Raw genomic sequence first — 15,236 nt, 5'->3', positions numbered from 1 at the left:
GTTGCAACTCTTGGAATTCTATTAAAAACTTGTTTATTTGCTGTGTGATGTAGGGAACAGCCCTTAACCTCTCTGGCCTCATGCTTCCTAACTATAGAATGGCGACCACATTGACTGCAGAGTCAGTGCCCTGAAAGGCCTTGCTGAGGAGGCAGAGTTCAACGGTAATTTACACGGTGAAGTTTGCTTTCACACGTGAGTTCTTCCCCTGGGAGCAGCTCTTCCCTGGGGGCAGCTCTTCCCTGGGAGCAGCTCCTCCCCTGGGGGCAGCTCTTCCCTGGGAGTAGCTCTTCCCCTGGGAGCAGCTCTTCCCTGGGGGCAGCTCTTCCCTGGGAGCAGCTCTTCCCCTGGGAGCAGCTCTTCCCCTGGGAGCAGCTCTTCCCTGGGAGTAGCTCTTCCCCTGGGAGCAGCTCTTCCCTGGGAGCAGCTCTTCCCTGGGAGTAGCTCTTCCCCTGGGAGCAGCTCTTCCCTGGGAGCAGCTCTTCCCTGGGAGTAGCTCCTCCCCTGGGGGCAGCTCTTCCCTGGGGGCAGCTCCTCCCCTGGGGGAAGCTCTTCCCTAGGAGCAGCGCTCTGCATCAGGTTCTGGAATCAGCAGCTGTGCCAAGCGGCTGCGCCATCAGCTTTGCGAGGGCCTCACCCACGTTGGGAGCCTGCTGTCCCCGGAACTCGCCCCCACGGTTTATTCAGAGCATCCGAGAGGCAGTGTCTTTGTACCTGTAGGTGCCAAGGGCTTCATTACAGCTCCCGACTCAGCCCCAGGCGGGGCCGGGGTTCTCAGCCTGGACAGGAGGCTGCTCTCAGGGGATGCGGGGATGCCAGTGGCTGGGGAGGTGTGTCCTGTGTGACAGTCTGTTTATGAAGTTTTCCTTTTGTCTTGAAAGGAGGCCTTGTGTCTGGTGTTTGGTGTGTAAGCGTGTATTCTCTTTAATTAACAACCGGAGACGCCTCATCTGAAGGCTCACAGGTTCTTGCTTTGACACTGAGCTTCCCAGGCTGAGTGAGGGTGTGGCCGACGCGCAGCTGTGGGGCCCTGGTTAGACTCTGCTGCCCTCGGGGCATTGGCTGCCATGTGTCCCGGTGCAGACGGACTCACCTTCTTCCCAGCACAAGGTCACGGCACCCCCGCCCCCCCCCCCCCCCCCCCCCCCGCCCCACCTCCGGGGCTCGCCTGCTTTAGGTGTTTATAAACAATCCTGAAGGGCTGGTTGTAACTAGTTCTCTGATCTCCTTACATCTTTCCTGAGGGGAACCGAGACTTGGGAAGTGGACACGGGGACAGCCGGTACACCGAGCCCTCGGCCCTCGGAAGGGGACTTGTCAGGCGCTTCCCGCAGCCCAGGCATGGGGGGTGTGGGGGGGTAGTTATTGGGGTAATTGTTGGTTTTGCTTCCTGCCACCTGTCTTGCCCATGTGGGCGCTGCTTTCACGTATTCTTGTGGAGCATGGCGACCTGGCCTGTGCAGATTTGCGTGCGGCTTTCCTCTGGCAGTGCAACTTCTGGGTGTCTGGGAAGGCTGCGTTCTGCTTGTGTGTTGGGTTGAAAGTGAAATAATTAGGTGCCCGGCCAGGGTGGCTCAGTGGTTGAGTGTCCACCCATGAACCAGGAGGTTACGGTTCGGTTCCCTCCAGGTCAGGCACACGCACAGGTTGCGGGCTCCATCCTCAGTAGGGACCATGCAGGAGGCAGCTGATCAGTGATTCTCCCTCATCATTGATGTTTCTCTCTCTCCCTCTCCCTTCCTCTCTGAAATCAATAAAAATATATATTTGAAAAGAAAGAAAGTGGGACAATTAGGAAGAAGTTAGGCCCTCATGCCCTTCCTTCATTATAGGGGTCGCCTCTGGGGAGCTCTCCCCCCCCCTCCCCGCCCCCATCAATTTCACCCTCAGAGCTGCTCCTCAAAGACTCTGAGTGCGGCCCATCTCCTCCATCCAGAGCCCTGAGCCTGGCCTCCTCCCTGGACAGAGCCCCTCCCAGGGGAGCTCCACGCCTACATGGCTGCTCCTTGGACGCGTCCTTCCCAAAGTGAAGGGAGATGGAAAGACCGTTTCCAGAGCGTCTTCAGCTCAGGAGCAGAGGAGCTGTGACTCCAGTGAACTCAGAGATGCCAGCTTCTCTCAGGTGGAAACCACTGGGTTCGGGACCGAAGTCCAGTCTTCAGACAACGGCCAACAGGGACCAGAGCCCCTTCTCCCTGCACCTGGGCACCCAGCAACTCCGCCCGTGGTGTCCCCATCGCTGCGGCCAGATCACAGCCCCTCTGCGCTCCCTGCCAGGCACCCTCACGGACCCAGCTCCACACGGAGGGTCTTCGGGGCCATTTCATTCAGGACCCTGTGGGGCTGCCCCCACACGGGAAGCAGTCCTGGGTGCTGCCCCCACGCGGGTGGTCCCCTCATCCCCGGCCGTCCTCCCATAGACCCTCTCCGCAGCCGCATCTACTCCCTGACTGGATCCTTGGACCCCCTCACCGCCTGTCACTCATACTCCTCCTATAGACCCTCTCCGCAGCCGCATCTATTCCCTGGTTGCACCCTCCCCCTGGACCCCCTCACCTCCTGTCACTCATCCCCTCTTACAGAGTCATATCTACATGCCGCATCTATTCCCTGATTGCACCTCCCCCGATGTATACTCCTTTAAGGCAAAGTGCGTTTCTGGATCATCACATCCAGCACGACCCTGGCTAGAAAGGACATGCCGCAGTCTACGTTGTGGCATGAATATGGTTGCAGCATGAATATGGCTGTAGCATGAGTATGGTTGTAGCATGAATACGGTTGCAGCATGAATATGGTTGTAGCATGAATATGGCTGTAGCATGAATATGGTTGCAGCATGAATATGGTTGCAGCATGAATACGGCTGTAGCATGAATACGGCTGTAGCATGAATATGGCTGTAGCATGAATATGGCTGTAGCATGAATACGGTTGCAGCATGAATACGGTTGTAGCATGAATATGGCTGCAGCATGAATATGGTTGCAGCATGAATACGGCTGTAGCATGAATACGGCTGTAGCATGAATATGGCTGTAGCATGAATATGGCTGTAGCATGAGTACAACTGTAGCATGAATATGGTTGCAGCATGAATACGGCTGTAGCATGAATACGGCTGTAGCATGAATATGGCTGTAGCATGAGTACAACTGTAGCATGAATACGGCTGTAGCATGAATACGGCTGTAGCATGAATATGGCTGTAGCATGAGTACAACTGTAGCATGAATATGGTTGTAGCATGAATACAGTTGTAGCATGAATACGGCTGTAGCATGAATACAGCTGTAGCGTGAATACGGCTGTAGCATGAATATGGCTGTAGCATGAGTACAACTGTAGCATGAATATGGTTGTAGCATGAACACGGTTGTAGCATGAATACAGCTGTAGCATGAATACAGCTGTAGCATGAATACGGCTGTAGCATGAATATGGCTGTAGCATGAGTACAACTGTAGCATGAATATGGTTGTAGCATGAACACGGTTGTAGCATGAACATCGCTGTAGCATGAGTACGACTGTAGCATGGATATGGCTATAGCATGAATATGGCTGTAGCATGAATACGGTTGTAGCATGAATACGGCTGCAGCATGAATACGGCTGTAGCATGAATACGGCTGTAGCATGAATACGGCTGTAGCATGAACACGGTTGTAGCGTGACTAAGGGGATTATAAGCAGTAGCCCATTTTACAAAAGATGAACAGGCTGAGCTCAGAGTCCAGAAGGACCCTTTGGGAGGTCAGTGTCAGGCAAGTGCTCTGAAGGGAGAGAAGGGAAAGTGAAGATTATTTCAGAAAGGGTCACCGTACAGTAAATTCCCACAACAGCTATGCATGTCAGTGAGCAACTTAGCAGACCCCGACTCAGAGTTAATGCCACATGTACACGGTCCAGTGTTCATGCTGTTTGAAAGCAGATGTGGTTCCGTGCCTTTAGGTAGACAGCCTGTCTGTATGCGGCGTTAAAGGCTGCCTCACGGAGATTCTTCTTATTTTAACTCAACGTTTGGCAGGATCTGTCATGGGCTGTTCCTTTTAAAACGCCGCCTCTCATCTGAAGCACAAGAAAAATCATATCCTGACACTGACATGTTTCTTCTCAGGAATTTCATGGGAATAAAATTAAGTTACACTCTAAGAGCTAAAAGTAAAATGAACAAGATTCTAATAAAACACTCGGCAGTTATAACCATGACTGACTAGAATTTGTGAACTACCCGCAGTCATGCCATATTGGAGTAGGAATGCGATTTCACTGCTTTCGCACGGGCTACCGTGGTCAGCGGGTCCGTGAGGGGCGCGAGTGGCTGAGCCACCTCCCTGGGCTGTCCCCACAGCTCATGCTCACTCCACTCTTGAACGCAGTGTATACATCCAGGCAACACCCACCCTGACACTGTGTTTCCTCTATTGCTTTTCTTATTAAAAAATATATTTTTATTGATTTCAGAGAGGAAGGGAGAGGGAGAGAGAGAGAGAAACATCAGTGATGAGAGAGAACCATTGATCGGCTGTCTCGGCCTGGGCATGTGCCTTTCACTAGAATCGAACCCGGGACCCTTCAGTCCTCAGGCCGACGCTCTATCCACTGAGCCAACACTGCTAGGGCTACTGGTTTTCTTCTTTAAAGATGTGTGCAAAAGGAACATTTTAAATTAACCCATTTCTAAATTTCGTCCAATTTTCAATTAGAGAAAAGATTGAATTAACGAGAAATTGGTCACTTTAAAGGTCAAATGTGTGGGGGGTGGGACAGGGGAGAGGCACTTGGAAACAATTGTTCCTTTCACTCAGGAATGAAAGTTCATTCGAAATGATTTTTAATCTGTTGCCATTAAGAGGTCAGTGCTAAGATACAGAATTTTAATTCCAATTTTTTTTTTTCCAAAATTGCAAGTTGTGCTTAGTAACTGGGTCAAATCCCCGAGCTCTGCCCGCTGCCAGCGCTTGCACAGCAGGGCTCGCTGCCCGCAGTTCTGAGAACTGGCTGCAGACCTGTGCCCGGAGCAAAGCTGGCGCATCGGCCGGGACAGCGCGCTGGAAAAGAAACATTCTGCAGCCACCTGCTGTGGCGATTAGAAAAGGCCGTTTTTCAACTGCGATTTTTAAAAAATATTATGTTTATTGATGTCAGAGAGGAAGGGAGAGGGAGAGAGAGATAGAAGCATCAATGATGAGAGTGAATCATGGATCGGCTGCCTCCCACACGCCCCGCACTGGGGATGGAGCCCGCAACCCTGGCCTGTGCCCTGACCGGGGATCGAACTGGGACCTCCGGGTGCATAGTTCGAGGCTCAGCCACTGAGCCACACTGGCCGGGCTCAAGTGTGATTTTTCTAAATGGCACAGCTTGAGTCGGGCTTGTGAGGACGAGATGATGAGAAAGAAGGGGGGGGGGGTGTGCATCCTCTGGAGGGAGGAGTGGGACTGGCAGGTGGAGAGGATGGAGGCAGGGAGGCCTGGTTTTGAAGCCTGTGTTTCTCAATGCAGCTGATTTCACAATGGCAGCCTCCCCCCGGGGCAGGGAACTCGCTGGCCTGGGCTCTGCTGGGAAAATTGAGGCTTTTGGGGTGATTCGCACCCTTCTTCTCTCCACTGGAAAGACCCCCAATACTTTCCATGTCCCTGCACATCCTAGTCTACTCACCTTCTCACACTAAGCGCATGACTTTCTCTCTTGTCCTAAAAGAACTCCCTTTTCTTTCCCTCCTCCCGTCTTCCAGCATGAGTAACTTCCCCCACCACTCCCCCTTCTCAGCCCCTCTCCCCACCTCTCCTTCCCCCACCCCCCATAGGACTTTGTTTTAAACCGTTACTGGTGGCCTCACATTCTATGCTTTATCTCTTCCCTCCTAAAAAAACAGGCCACAGAGATGAAAAGAATTCTCTCTCCACCTCCAGCTACTGCTCAATGGCACATCTGCCTACAGGTGCTGCCGCTGACACTCAGGTTTCCTTTGCTCCACGGCCCCTGGAGGGCCCGCGGTGAGGTTGGTGACCGGGCTCGGTTGCAGCTCTCGCCTCCTTCGACTTCTTCACAACAACAACACCATGGATCGTTTTGCCCATTTGTTTTCCAGTTCCCTTCCTACCTTTTCACTGCTCCTGCTCAGCTTCTCTCATTCTTCCTGCTCCTCCGTCCGGACCCTAAAGTTCACTCAGGACTCACCTCGCATTCTGTATTCTCAATGTTCTCTCCCCGAGTGAGTCATTCCTGTCCCCTCAATCTCTCCCTCCTGCACGGACCCTCTGTGGGCTCCGTTTACGTACTAGTGCGAGCAGCTCGCCGTCTCTCTGGCCGCTGACAGTCTTTGGACTTGCAGGGTTCGTTTCATCTGGGAAATGTTGCTGTAAGATTAAATAATATAACATTGCTTGCCATGTTCCAGGAATAATAGAGGCAATTGGAAATTATGATTCTTTGTTTTATTTTATCTTTTCCCATGGACAACAGTGTGGTGACTGGGGGGCGGGGAGGTGGGAGAGGGTATAGGGGGAAATTATTTTTTCTTACCGAGAACTGCTTTGCTGCACAGCGAGGGGTGAGAGCAGCTGAGTCAGCGGGTGGGCTGGCTTAGGGGAAGCTGGGATAGAAAGCGGCTAAGAGGGGAAGCACCCTGTGTGCTTAGAGGTGAACGAATGCTCTGCAATGAATACAGCGTGTGACTCTGGCCGCGGAGACATACCGATTAGCAAAGATGAGAAAGCAGAACTAGCCCCAAACCAAGCAGTTTAAAATGCTGAGCATTGATTTGTTTAAATAGCAGCAAATTCCGAATAAAAAACATGGTCTTGCATTTTCTTTTGATGAATTCGTGTTTTCCTTAAGGGTATGCACTTAGAGGCAGCCAAGCAGCCACTTGTATATTGCCCATAGGCTAAATAGCACAGATGAAACTACGTTGAAGATATACTTGCTCTGTGACTTTTCACATCGAACTGCAAGTATCATAAAAATTCCCTTATTCGTTGATTTATCAATGCTTTTGCATGTTGCTTCGTGCCAACACAATTGCATGGGGATGTCGGTTATTACGAGACACACATGCTTGCCTCGAGACGCTAACACAGAGAGCTGTAAATCTAGATAGCACACATGATAGAGAGAAGGAGATAATTTTGCTCACAGTCATAAGCAAAACAACCCATGACCAGGCCTGCCCTCCTTGGCCAAGCTGCTGGAACAACTCAAGAATGCCGACAGGTGCTTGTCCCAGGTGTCTCTCTCTGGGTCAGGGTCCTGACATAGTCTGTGGCTCAACTCAAGACTCCCACCTGCCACACTTCCTTTCTCCTCCCCATCAGCACTTCTTTCCCCGTCCATCCCAGGGGCACGGTCTTGTACTTCACCAACCTACCCATGACCCATGTCGCTCTCCTGGCTCTGGAGTGAGGCATGTTCCAGGATCTTAGACCTGGTCTGAGAATTCTAGACTCTGTGGTTTAAATGTTCTGACCTCAGGTCTCAGGATAATCTGGGCAGATTTGAAGATGTTGAATAAGATGAATATATTTGCTTGGGCAGTTGAGTTGATTCATCATAAAACTATTGAAAGATCATCTGGATTTTTAAAGTTAGAGGCTCAAATGGTTATTTCTTTCATTATTAAGAGGTTTAAGAATCACCCGGCCGGTGTAGCTCAGTGGTTGAATGTCGACCTGTGAACCAGGAGGTCACAGTTCGATTCATGGTCAGGGCACCTGCCCAGGTTGCTGGCTTGATCCCCTGTGTGGGGCATGATCAATGATTCTCTCTCATCATTGATGTTTCTCTCTCTCTCTCTCTCTCTCTCTCTCTCTCTCTCTCCCTCTCCTTTCTTTTCTGAAATCAATAAAAATACATATTTTTAAAAAGTTTTAAGACTCAAATGCTATATCTTCAAAGTTTGAGTAACTAGATGTGATAAACTCAAGATAAAACTTGGAGAAAAATTAGCATTTTACTCTCCAGCAGGTCTAATGAAGGCGGACCAACTTTTCAGTTGGGACTCGCGCTGGCGCTTGTTCCCGTGAACAAACATCCTCTGCTGAAGGCAGCCAGCGTCCCTTCCTTCCAGGAGAACTGATTAGCCGGCGGTTTCTATTTTGGTGCGAATGTAAACACATTTCAGCGAGAGCAAAAGCAACGCCGGGCAAGGTTGGTGACTCAGCAGAAAGGCGATGGCTTTGGGCAGAGAAAAACAAGCCACGTCTTCCCAGCGCCCTTCCCACGCCGCTCAGACGCATGGCCGTTAAAGTTCCCTGCGGAGGAAAAGTTAGGCTGTTTATAACGTCCCTCCGTGCCTCAGCGTCGGGTAGAACCATGGCAACAGAGCCTGATCGGGAGGCCACTTCCTGGGAAGGAGATAACAGCTCGCTATTCGGTCAGACGTGGCCTTCCAGATAACAGTCTCCCCACGCTGGGCTTTCTGGGTTTTGAGCTACAAACTGTCACAGTTAATGTTTTCATCAGAGCAAAGATGGGGTGGCCTTCAGTTGCCTTCAGGCCAAGCTTCGTCTGTGAACATGGAGGTGCGCTTGCTGTTGAGCGGGTTTCCTGTTCCAGGAAGGGGATTCCGTCTCTGTCCACGGAGGTGACGTCTGGCTGTGAGACTGACGCGGGGACACACGGGCCGGCCACACGGGCAGGCAGGCCTTCTGCGTCCACCAAGGAGCGTGATTATACCAGCAGGGTCCCCGGTCTATGTGGAAGCGAGACACTTCATGGGGGGATTTATTGGAAAGTTATAGCTTGGTTATTCACTCATTCCACAAATGTACATTTGCCTTTTACCACGTTGACGCAGCCTCTGACCTCACAAAGCTGGCAGTGGAGACCAACAAGCAAACATCTGGAATGACAGGCGTTAGGAACTATTATCACAGCTGAGAGCCCCAAGATAAAAATGGCCCCTGGAAGGGGAAATAGAGGATCTGGCTGGAAGGCCATGTGGCTCAGTGGTCTCTATCCAGCTTTCTCTGAAATCCCAATAGAAGTCACTTAAAAATCCTATATAATAAAGAGCTAATATGCTAATGGTTGTGACGCCCTCATGTCATAACGACCAATCAGCAGGAGGCTGCGTGCGTGGCAGGTGCACGCTAGTGGGCAGGGATTTGACATTGCATCCCCACCCGGCGGGGCTTGAAAGGGGTGGGGCTGGCCAGGTCTGGGTCTTGCCCAATGGCAGTCGGACATCTCCCAACGGGTTCCAGATTGCGAGAGGGTGCAGGCCGGGCTGAGGGACCCCTGACCCTGTGCATGAATTTCGTGCACCAGGCCTCTAGTATGTATATATTTATAAATTTATTTATATACTTAATGTATATATACTTATTTATTTCAGGGAGAGAGAGATAGAAACATCAATGATGAGAGAGAATCATGGATTGGCTACCTCCTGCACGTCCCCTACTGGGTCTTGAGCCCACAGTGGCATTCAAATCATGACCTCCTGGTTCATGGGTTGATGCTCAACCACTGAACCATGCCAGCTGGGCTAGAAGTCACTTTTGATAAGAAGGGACTAGAGATGGAAGGGAATTGGGAAACAGAGGCCAGGCAGGGGCTAGACCAGCTCATAGAGAACTATCAGCTGTCCTTGAACTCGTGGTAGCTGGAAAGAGAAAAGATGGCCATATAAAGCCAAGAAATGTCTGCTGTCCTTTTCCACTGGTTTTTGGTTTGCAAAGTAGCAGATCCAGAATGAGATTTCTTGAAACCAGAGACACAGCTATTGGGTAACCATTCTGTTGTGCTGAGGTGACGTGGTGGACTCTTGCACCCAAATCAGTTTTTTTTTTTTTTTTTTTTTTTTTTTTTGTGATTAACAGGTCTTTTATTGGTAGTAAACTAGAGCAAACAATCAGAATAATACATATGCAGTTTCAGTACACACAATAAAAGTTAGAGAAATCCAAAACCTGTATAAAACAAAACACGGGGAACCATACATCTTGAGAGACAGTGGGAAGGTCCTCTCCGACGTCCTCACACCCCGCAGAACTCAACCGCGTTCCCCAGATTAGAAATACAGACTTCAGAACCAAGTGTATGTAAGAGGGTTAAACACATTGTCTAAGAACCCTGCGGTGACACGCAGGCGAGCCTTCAGCCCAAATCAGTTTTATTAATATGTTGCCGTTTGGTGAACCTCAGTTTCCTTCCTTTGTGATTTTGCTTATGCCCAAGCAGAAAATAGCCGTACACAGGAGTCATTTCTTTTATTTAGGGCCAGAGATTGTTTAGAGGAAACTTGGGCAGGGGTTTTCTTCTCCTTTTAATTTTTAGGTCTACCATATGAGCTATATTTGGATGTTTGAATTTAGATTCAACCAATCAATTTCCCTATGAAGACATCTATGAAGTTGTTAAAATAGGGAACTAAACATCCCTGAGTCTTGGGTTTTAAAGTGAATGGGAACACAAGTACTTCAAGTAATCTTACATTTCTAGGTCTACTTCCTTCAAGTATATTGTCTATCTTTTTGTAAAAAGAATTAAATAATGCTTAGAATAGCATTACAATGATTTTATTATTAAGTTGTTAGAGTTAAATGAGTTTAAGTTGGCTAAAATATTTAATAAAATTCTAAAAATTACAACTTTTAAGACAAATTATATTGAAATCGGGTAGGAGGGAGGAGGAAATAGTTATAGGAAGGCAAGCAGTAGTGAACAAGCAGAAAACTTAGATCTGCGTTTCTTGGTGGTGAGGGCAAAAATAAACCATGTTGGATTCTATATTTCTAACAACTTAATCTAGGGAATTAGACCTTTGTACCAAAAGGGAAATTTTGTTTTCCCCAGTGCTCTAAAACAGCAGTTCTCAACCTGTGGGTGGCGACCCCTTTGGCGGTCGAACGACCCTTTCACAGGGGTCGCCTCAGACCATCCTGCATATCAGATATTTACATGACGATTCATCACAGTAGCAACATGACAGTGATGAAGTAGCAACGAAAATAATTTTATGGTTGGGTCACAACATGAGGAACTGTATTAAAGGGCCAGAAGGTTGAGAACCACTGCTCTAAAATAATGGCATGTGAGATATTTTACAACATGGTAGACAGTACGTTCGATCCACAGTTTAAGGAAATGCAGAGATAGGTGTCATTGGCTGTTTCCTGTAGCAGCCTTTCTAAAGGGATGGAGGCAGCCAGCCCTGAGGAAGCAGGTCTGTGTTAGAGTCCATTCCTAGTGGAATCCTCGTGACGGGATCTGGCTGTTGAGACGCTGAGGCCGTGAGCACCCCTCTGGTGATTCAAATGCCGCAGATGAACGTATGAGAGGACGAGTGGAGAAGAGAATTTAGAACCAAGGTGGCTCCTAAAAGCCCAGGGTTCTGGCTTGGAAACAGGTGGGAGCCCCCGGGTGGCTGCTGCTTGTGGAGGAAGCAAAAGTCAAGGTTCTGCTGGGATGTCAGGCGGCCTTTGCCAACTCCTGCCGGATGGAAATTCCCACCTACATCTGCATAGATGTGGGTGACCACAGAACCGGCTCGGGCAAAGGAGCGGTGTGGTTTCCATGTGGTAAACTGGCAACGTGCACACTATTTGAAAAGAACATAAAGCATTCATTGACCATCCGAATAAAAAAGTGCTTCAGCTATCATTTTGCAGCTCATGTGGTGGGACGTCCTATTGACACAGCTGTCTTAATCGAAGTGAGGCAAAGTATTTGCTTACTCATGACCATTCCCCGTCACCATTTTGCTTAGAGGGACAGTTTGGTGGTAAAAGTTGAGGTTGGAGCCTCGCCGGTGCGGCTCAGCAGTTGCTGGGTCGATTCCCGGTCAGGACACGGTGCCCCCAGTGGGGGCCACACAGGAGGCAGCCCATCAATGATGTTCCTCTCTCATCAATGTTTTTATCTCTCTCTCTCCCTCTCCCTTCCTCTCTGAAATCAATAAACATATACACCGAGTGGTCAGATTATTATGACCACCCCATCAATACAATGAAGTGAATTAGCTATGCAAATAATAATAATATTAATAATAATAAAAACCGTGAGAGTATTTGTTTAGGAAGTGTTCAATATTCAGTATTTTTGGAAGTGTCAATGAAGTACTGATGGGTGGTCATAATAATCTGGCCACTCAGTGTATATTAAAGATAATAAAAAATAAAATAATATTTGCACACAAAAAATATTTGCACAGCATTTGATCATTTACAAAGCATATACATTTTCATTGTCATCTGAACCCCAAACACCTCCCCAGTAACATGCTCTTCTTAATCGACAGATGTTGAAAATGTGGCTCAGAGGGATCAAGAGACTCACCACGTTGGCTCAGTTCAGAGCGGACTGAGCAGGGGCCTCGTCCCAGATTTTGCCAAGCCCGGTCTTACCCTCTGCTAGCCGGCTCCTTGTGGCTCCCTTCACCTGGTCGAGTCTGAATCTGTATCTCTGTGGTTAACAAAGCCCAACAGATCCAAAAAATGACGTAGCTTGCCTCACAGCTACATATATAGCGCATACAACATCTATCACAGCATGCGTGTGTATGCATGTATGTCTTCTAGTTTGGGGGATGCCTCCATCTGAGTCAGGATTTTTAAGAAAACATACATATTTATATATATGGATTTCAGAGAGGAAGGGGGAGGGAGAGAGAGAAAGAACCATCAATGATGAGAGAGAGTCATTGATCGACTGCCTCCTGCACGCCCTCTACTGGGGATTGAGCCCACAACCCGGGCCTGTGCCTTGACTGGGAATCGAACCGTGACCTCCTGGTTCATGGGTCAACGCTCACCACTGAGCACACTGGCCGGGCGGAATCAGTTTTCCTTATACTGGAAAAGAGACATTCGGTTTACATAGCTGCCTTTGTCAGAGGGCCAGGTACAGACCTCACCTCTTGGACTGAGAAACGAGTGAGTCAGAGAACAGGTCATTGCATTTAATCTTATGTAAACCAGCCACCAGGAAACACTCGCTCTTACTCCATAATTAGTCCCCCTCTTTCCCCATTTCCCTGTGCCCACCACCCAGTAAAGCCCCCCGCAGAGAGGAAGCGCCAGCAGTATTACCTCTGCTCAGCGTGAGAACGTTTGTCTGTGTGCAGTCAGTGCATCCACTTATGAGCAAACACACGGATGCTCTGAAAAAACCATCAATGGACCATTGTCCGCACCATAAACACTGCTCTTTCCCCACAGATAGGCTGCCATGACTCAGCGCCACCGGACCAGACAATGGGATTGCTTGTCCATCGTGATGGGAGTTTTCACAGGCCCCTCCACACCTCCTTGCCGCCTCCTCGTTGGTGACCTTGTAAGTGACTTGAGAGGCAGCTGACGACGGGGTTGGGAATGTGCGAGGGTCGTGGATCTTGAATCTGGCCCAGGTAGGTTCCTGTAGGAGGTGACGTAAACTGGCAAGACAGCAGCTACATGGCCGATGCTTTCAGAAGAACCTCCTGTCCCCATTTGCAAATGGACGGGCACAGACCCCAGCTAACCAGGCTCTCCTGGCCCACGGCGCCCCGGTCACCCTCCTATCATTTCCAGGTTACATTTCTCCCCGCTTTTACAAGACTGTGGCGAGAGTTAGGGGAGTCTTCCGTCTTCTACATTTCTGCTTTGTGTTGTCCTGATGTTCTCTGAATATTTGCTGCTAACTTAAAATCTAAACAATCAAATGGCCCGGCTGCCATGGCTCAGTGGTTGAGTGTCAGCCTATGAACCAGGAGGTCACAATTCCACTCCCGGTCAGGGCACACGTCTGGGTTGTGGGTTCCATCCCCAGTAGGGGGCGAGCAGGAGGCAGCCGATCAATAATTCTCTCTCATCATTGATGTTTCTCTCTCTCTCTCTCCCTCTCCTTTCCTCTCTGAAATCAACAAAAAACATTAAAAAATAATAAGTAAACAAACAACTGGAAAAAACAACAGTTGGGGTGGCTGGTAAGAAAACGTGAAGTGTTTTATCAGCTGACGTACTTAGGCTCAGCTCATTTAATTACTAAATATTGTCTGAACTCACTGCCCCCACTTCGATTTTCCCGTATTTTCATTCGTTCATTAGCTTGAGATCCACTGCACATACTTTTTTCAGAATAACAAATGCCTCCTGAACGGCGAGCAAGATCACACCGAGGGCCAGAGTGCTTCACCACGTGGCTGAGCTCTGAGACTCTGCCCAGCATCCTCTCTGGCTCCTGCTTCCTCCTGAAATCAGAGAATTTTGGGTCGCTGGTGTCTTACATCAGGACACACGAGGATTTCCCGGTCCGCCCCCGTTCAGTGCTTGGTCGATGGAATGGAGGTATAATTGGAAGCAGGGCCACTGGCCTCTCCCTTCAGGTAAATTGTAGATGAAACAGTTTTTGGTGACCTGGCTTAGAAGCCCAGCCATTGTCTCAGCTGACCCAGGAACACGTTTCCATGGGAACAGTTTCACCTCAGCCGGAAGTTACTGAGGTTAGAAATTAACAGGAACACGTGTGCACAAAAGGGGGGTAAGGGAAGGTCAGAATAAGCCCACACATGAGTAGTAGGTTATTTCAGGGACCGGGAATGAGGAACTGCTCAGGGGTTCGTGTTGACCAGGGTATAGTGACCCCAGATATTTTTAAAATGTATTTATTTAAACTTCTCCTGAGGATGTGTTTATTGATTTGAGAGAGAGAGAGGCAGGCAGGCAAGCAGGGAGGGAGGGGGGAAGGCGATTCGGTGTGATTCCCAGCGAGAACCATGGGCCTGGATGGCCTTTAAGGTTCTTGCGGTTCTGTAACGTGAATTTTTCTCAAAAAGGTATTGTTCTGCTTACACAGCCAGGAAGATGTGGTCACTTCTTCTTGCTTTTCTAGAGCAAATGGAGTCACAAGAGAGAAACGATTGTGACCCCGTTTGTTGGTTCAAAAACCATCTTAGGCCTTTTTGTGACCCCCGGGCAGCAGGAGCTGAGGAGGGGGTGGGGGTCGGCCCCCAGCGCCTCTGGCCTGCAGGACGGCTCCGGGCTGGGCTTCTCCGGGAGAACAGGGGCTGGTAGACGTTCTCCACACTTTGCTTTCTCATCACTCGGTGAAGCTACAGACTTCAGAATCGTCCCTCCCCCTTCAAGCGTAAGGAAGCCTCATTTCAGGAGAGACCGGCCCACCCAAGGCTCCCCACCGGCGTACGAACATTCCCTGGCGGTTTAGCTTTCAAACTAACTCTCGGGTACATTGTCCCACTAAGGAAGAAGTTCATACAAAACACATCACAAGTCACGGAGTGTGTCCTGA

This window comes from Myotis yumanensis, unplaced genomic scaffold, assembly GCF_028538775.1.
Source record: "Myotis yumanensis isolate MYYU_CA2020_CCGP unplaced genomic scaffold, mMyoYum1.0.hap1 SCAF_8, whole genome shotgun sequence".
Taxonomy (NCBI): Eukaryota; Metazoa; Chordata; class Mammalia; order Chiroptera; family Vespertilionidae; genus Myotis; species Myotis yumanensis.
Note: the sequence above shows the minus strand (reverse complement) of the source record.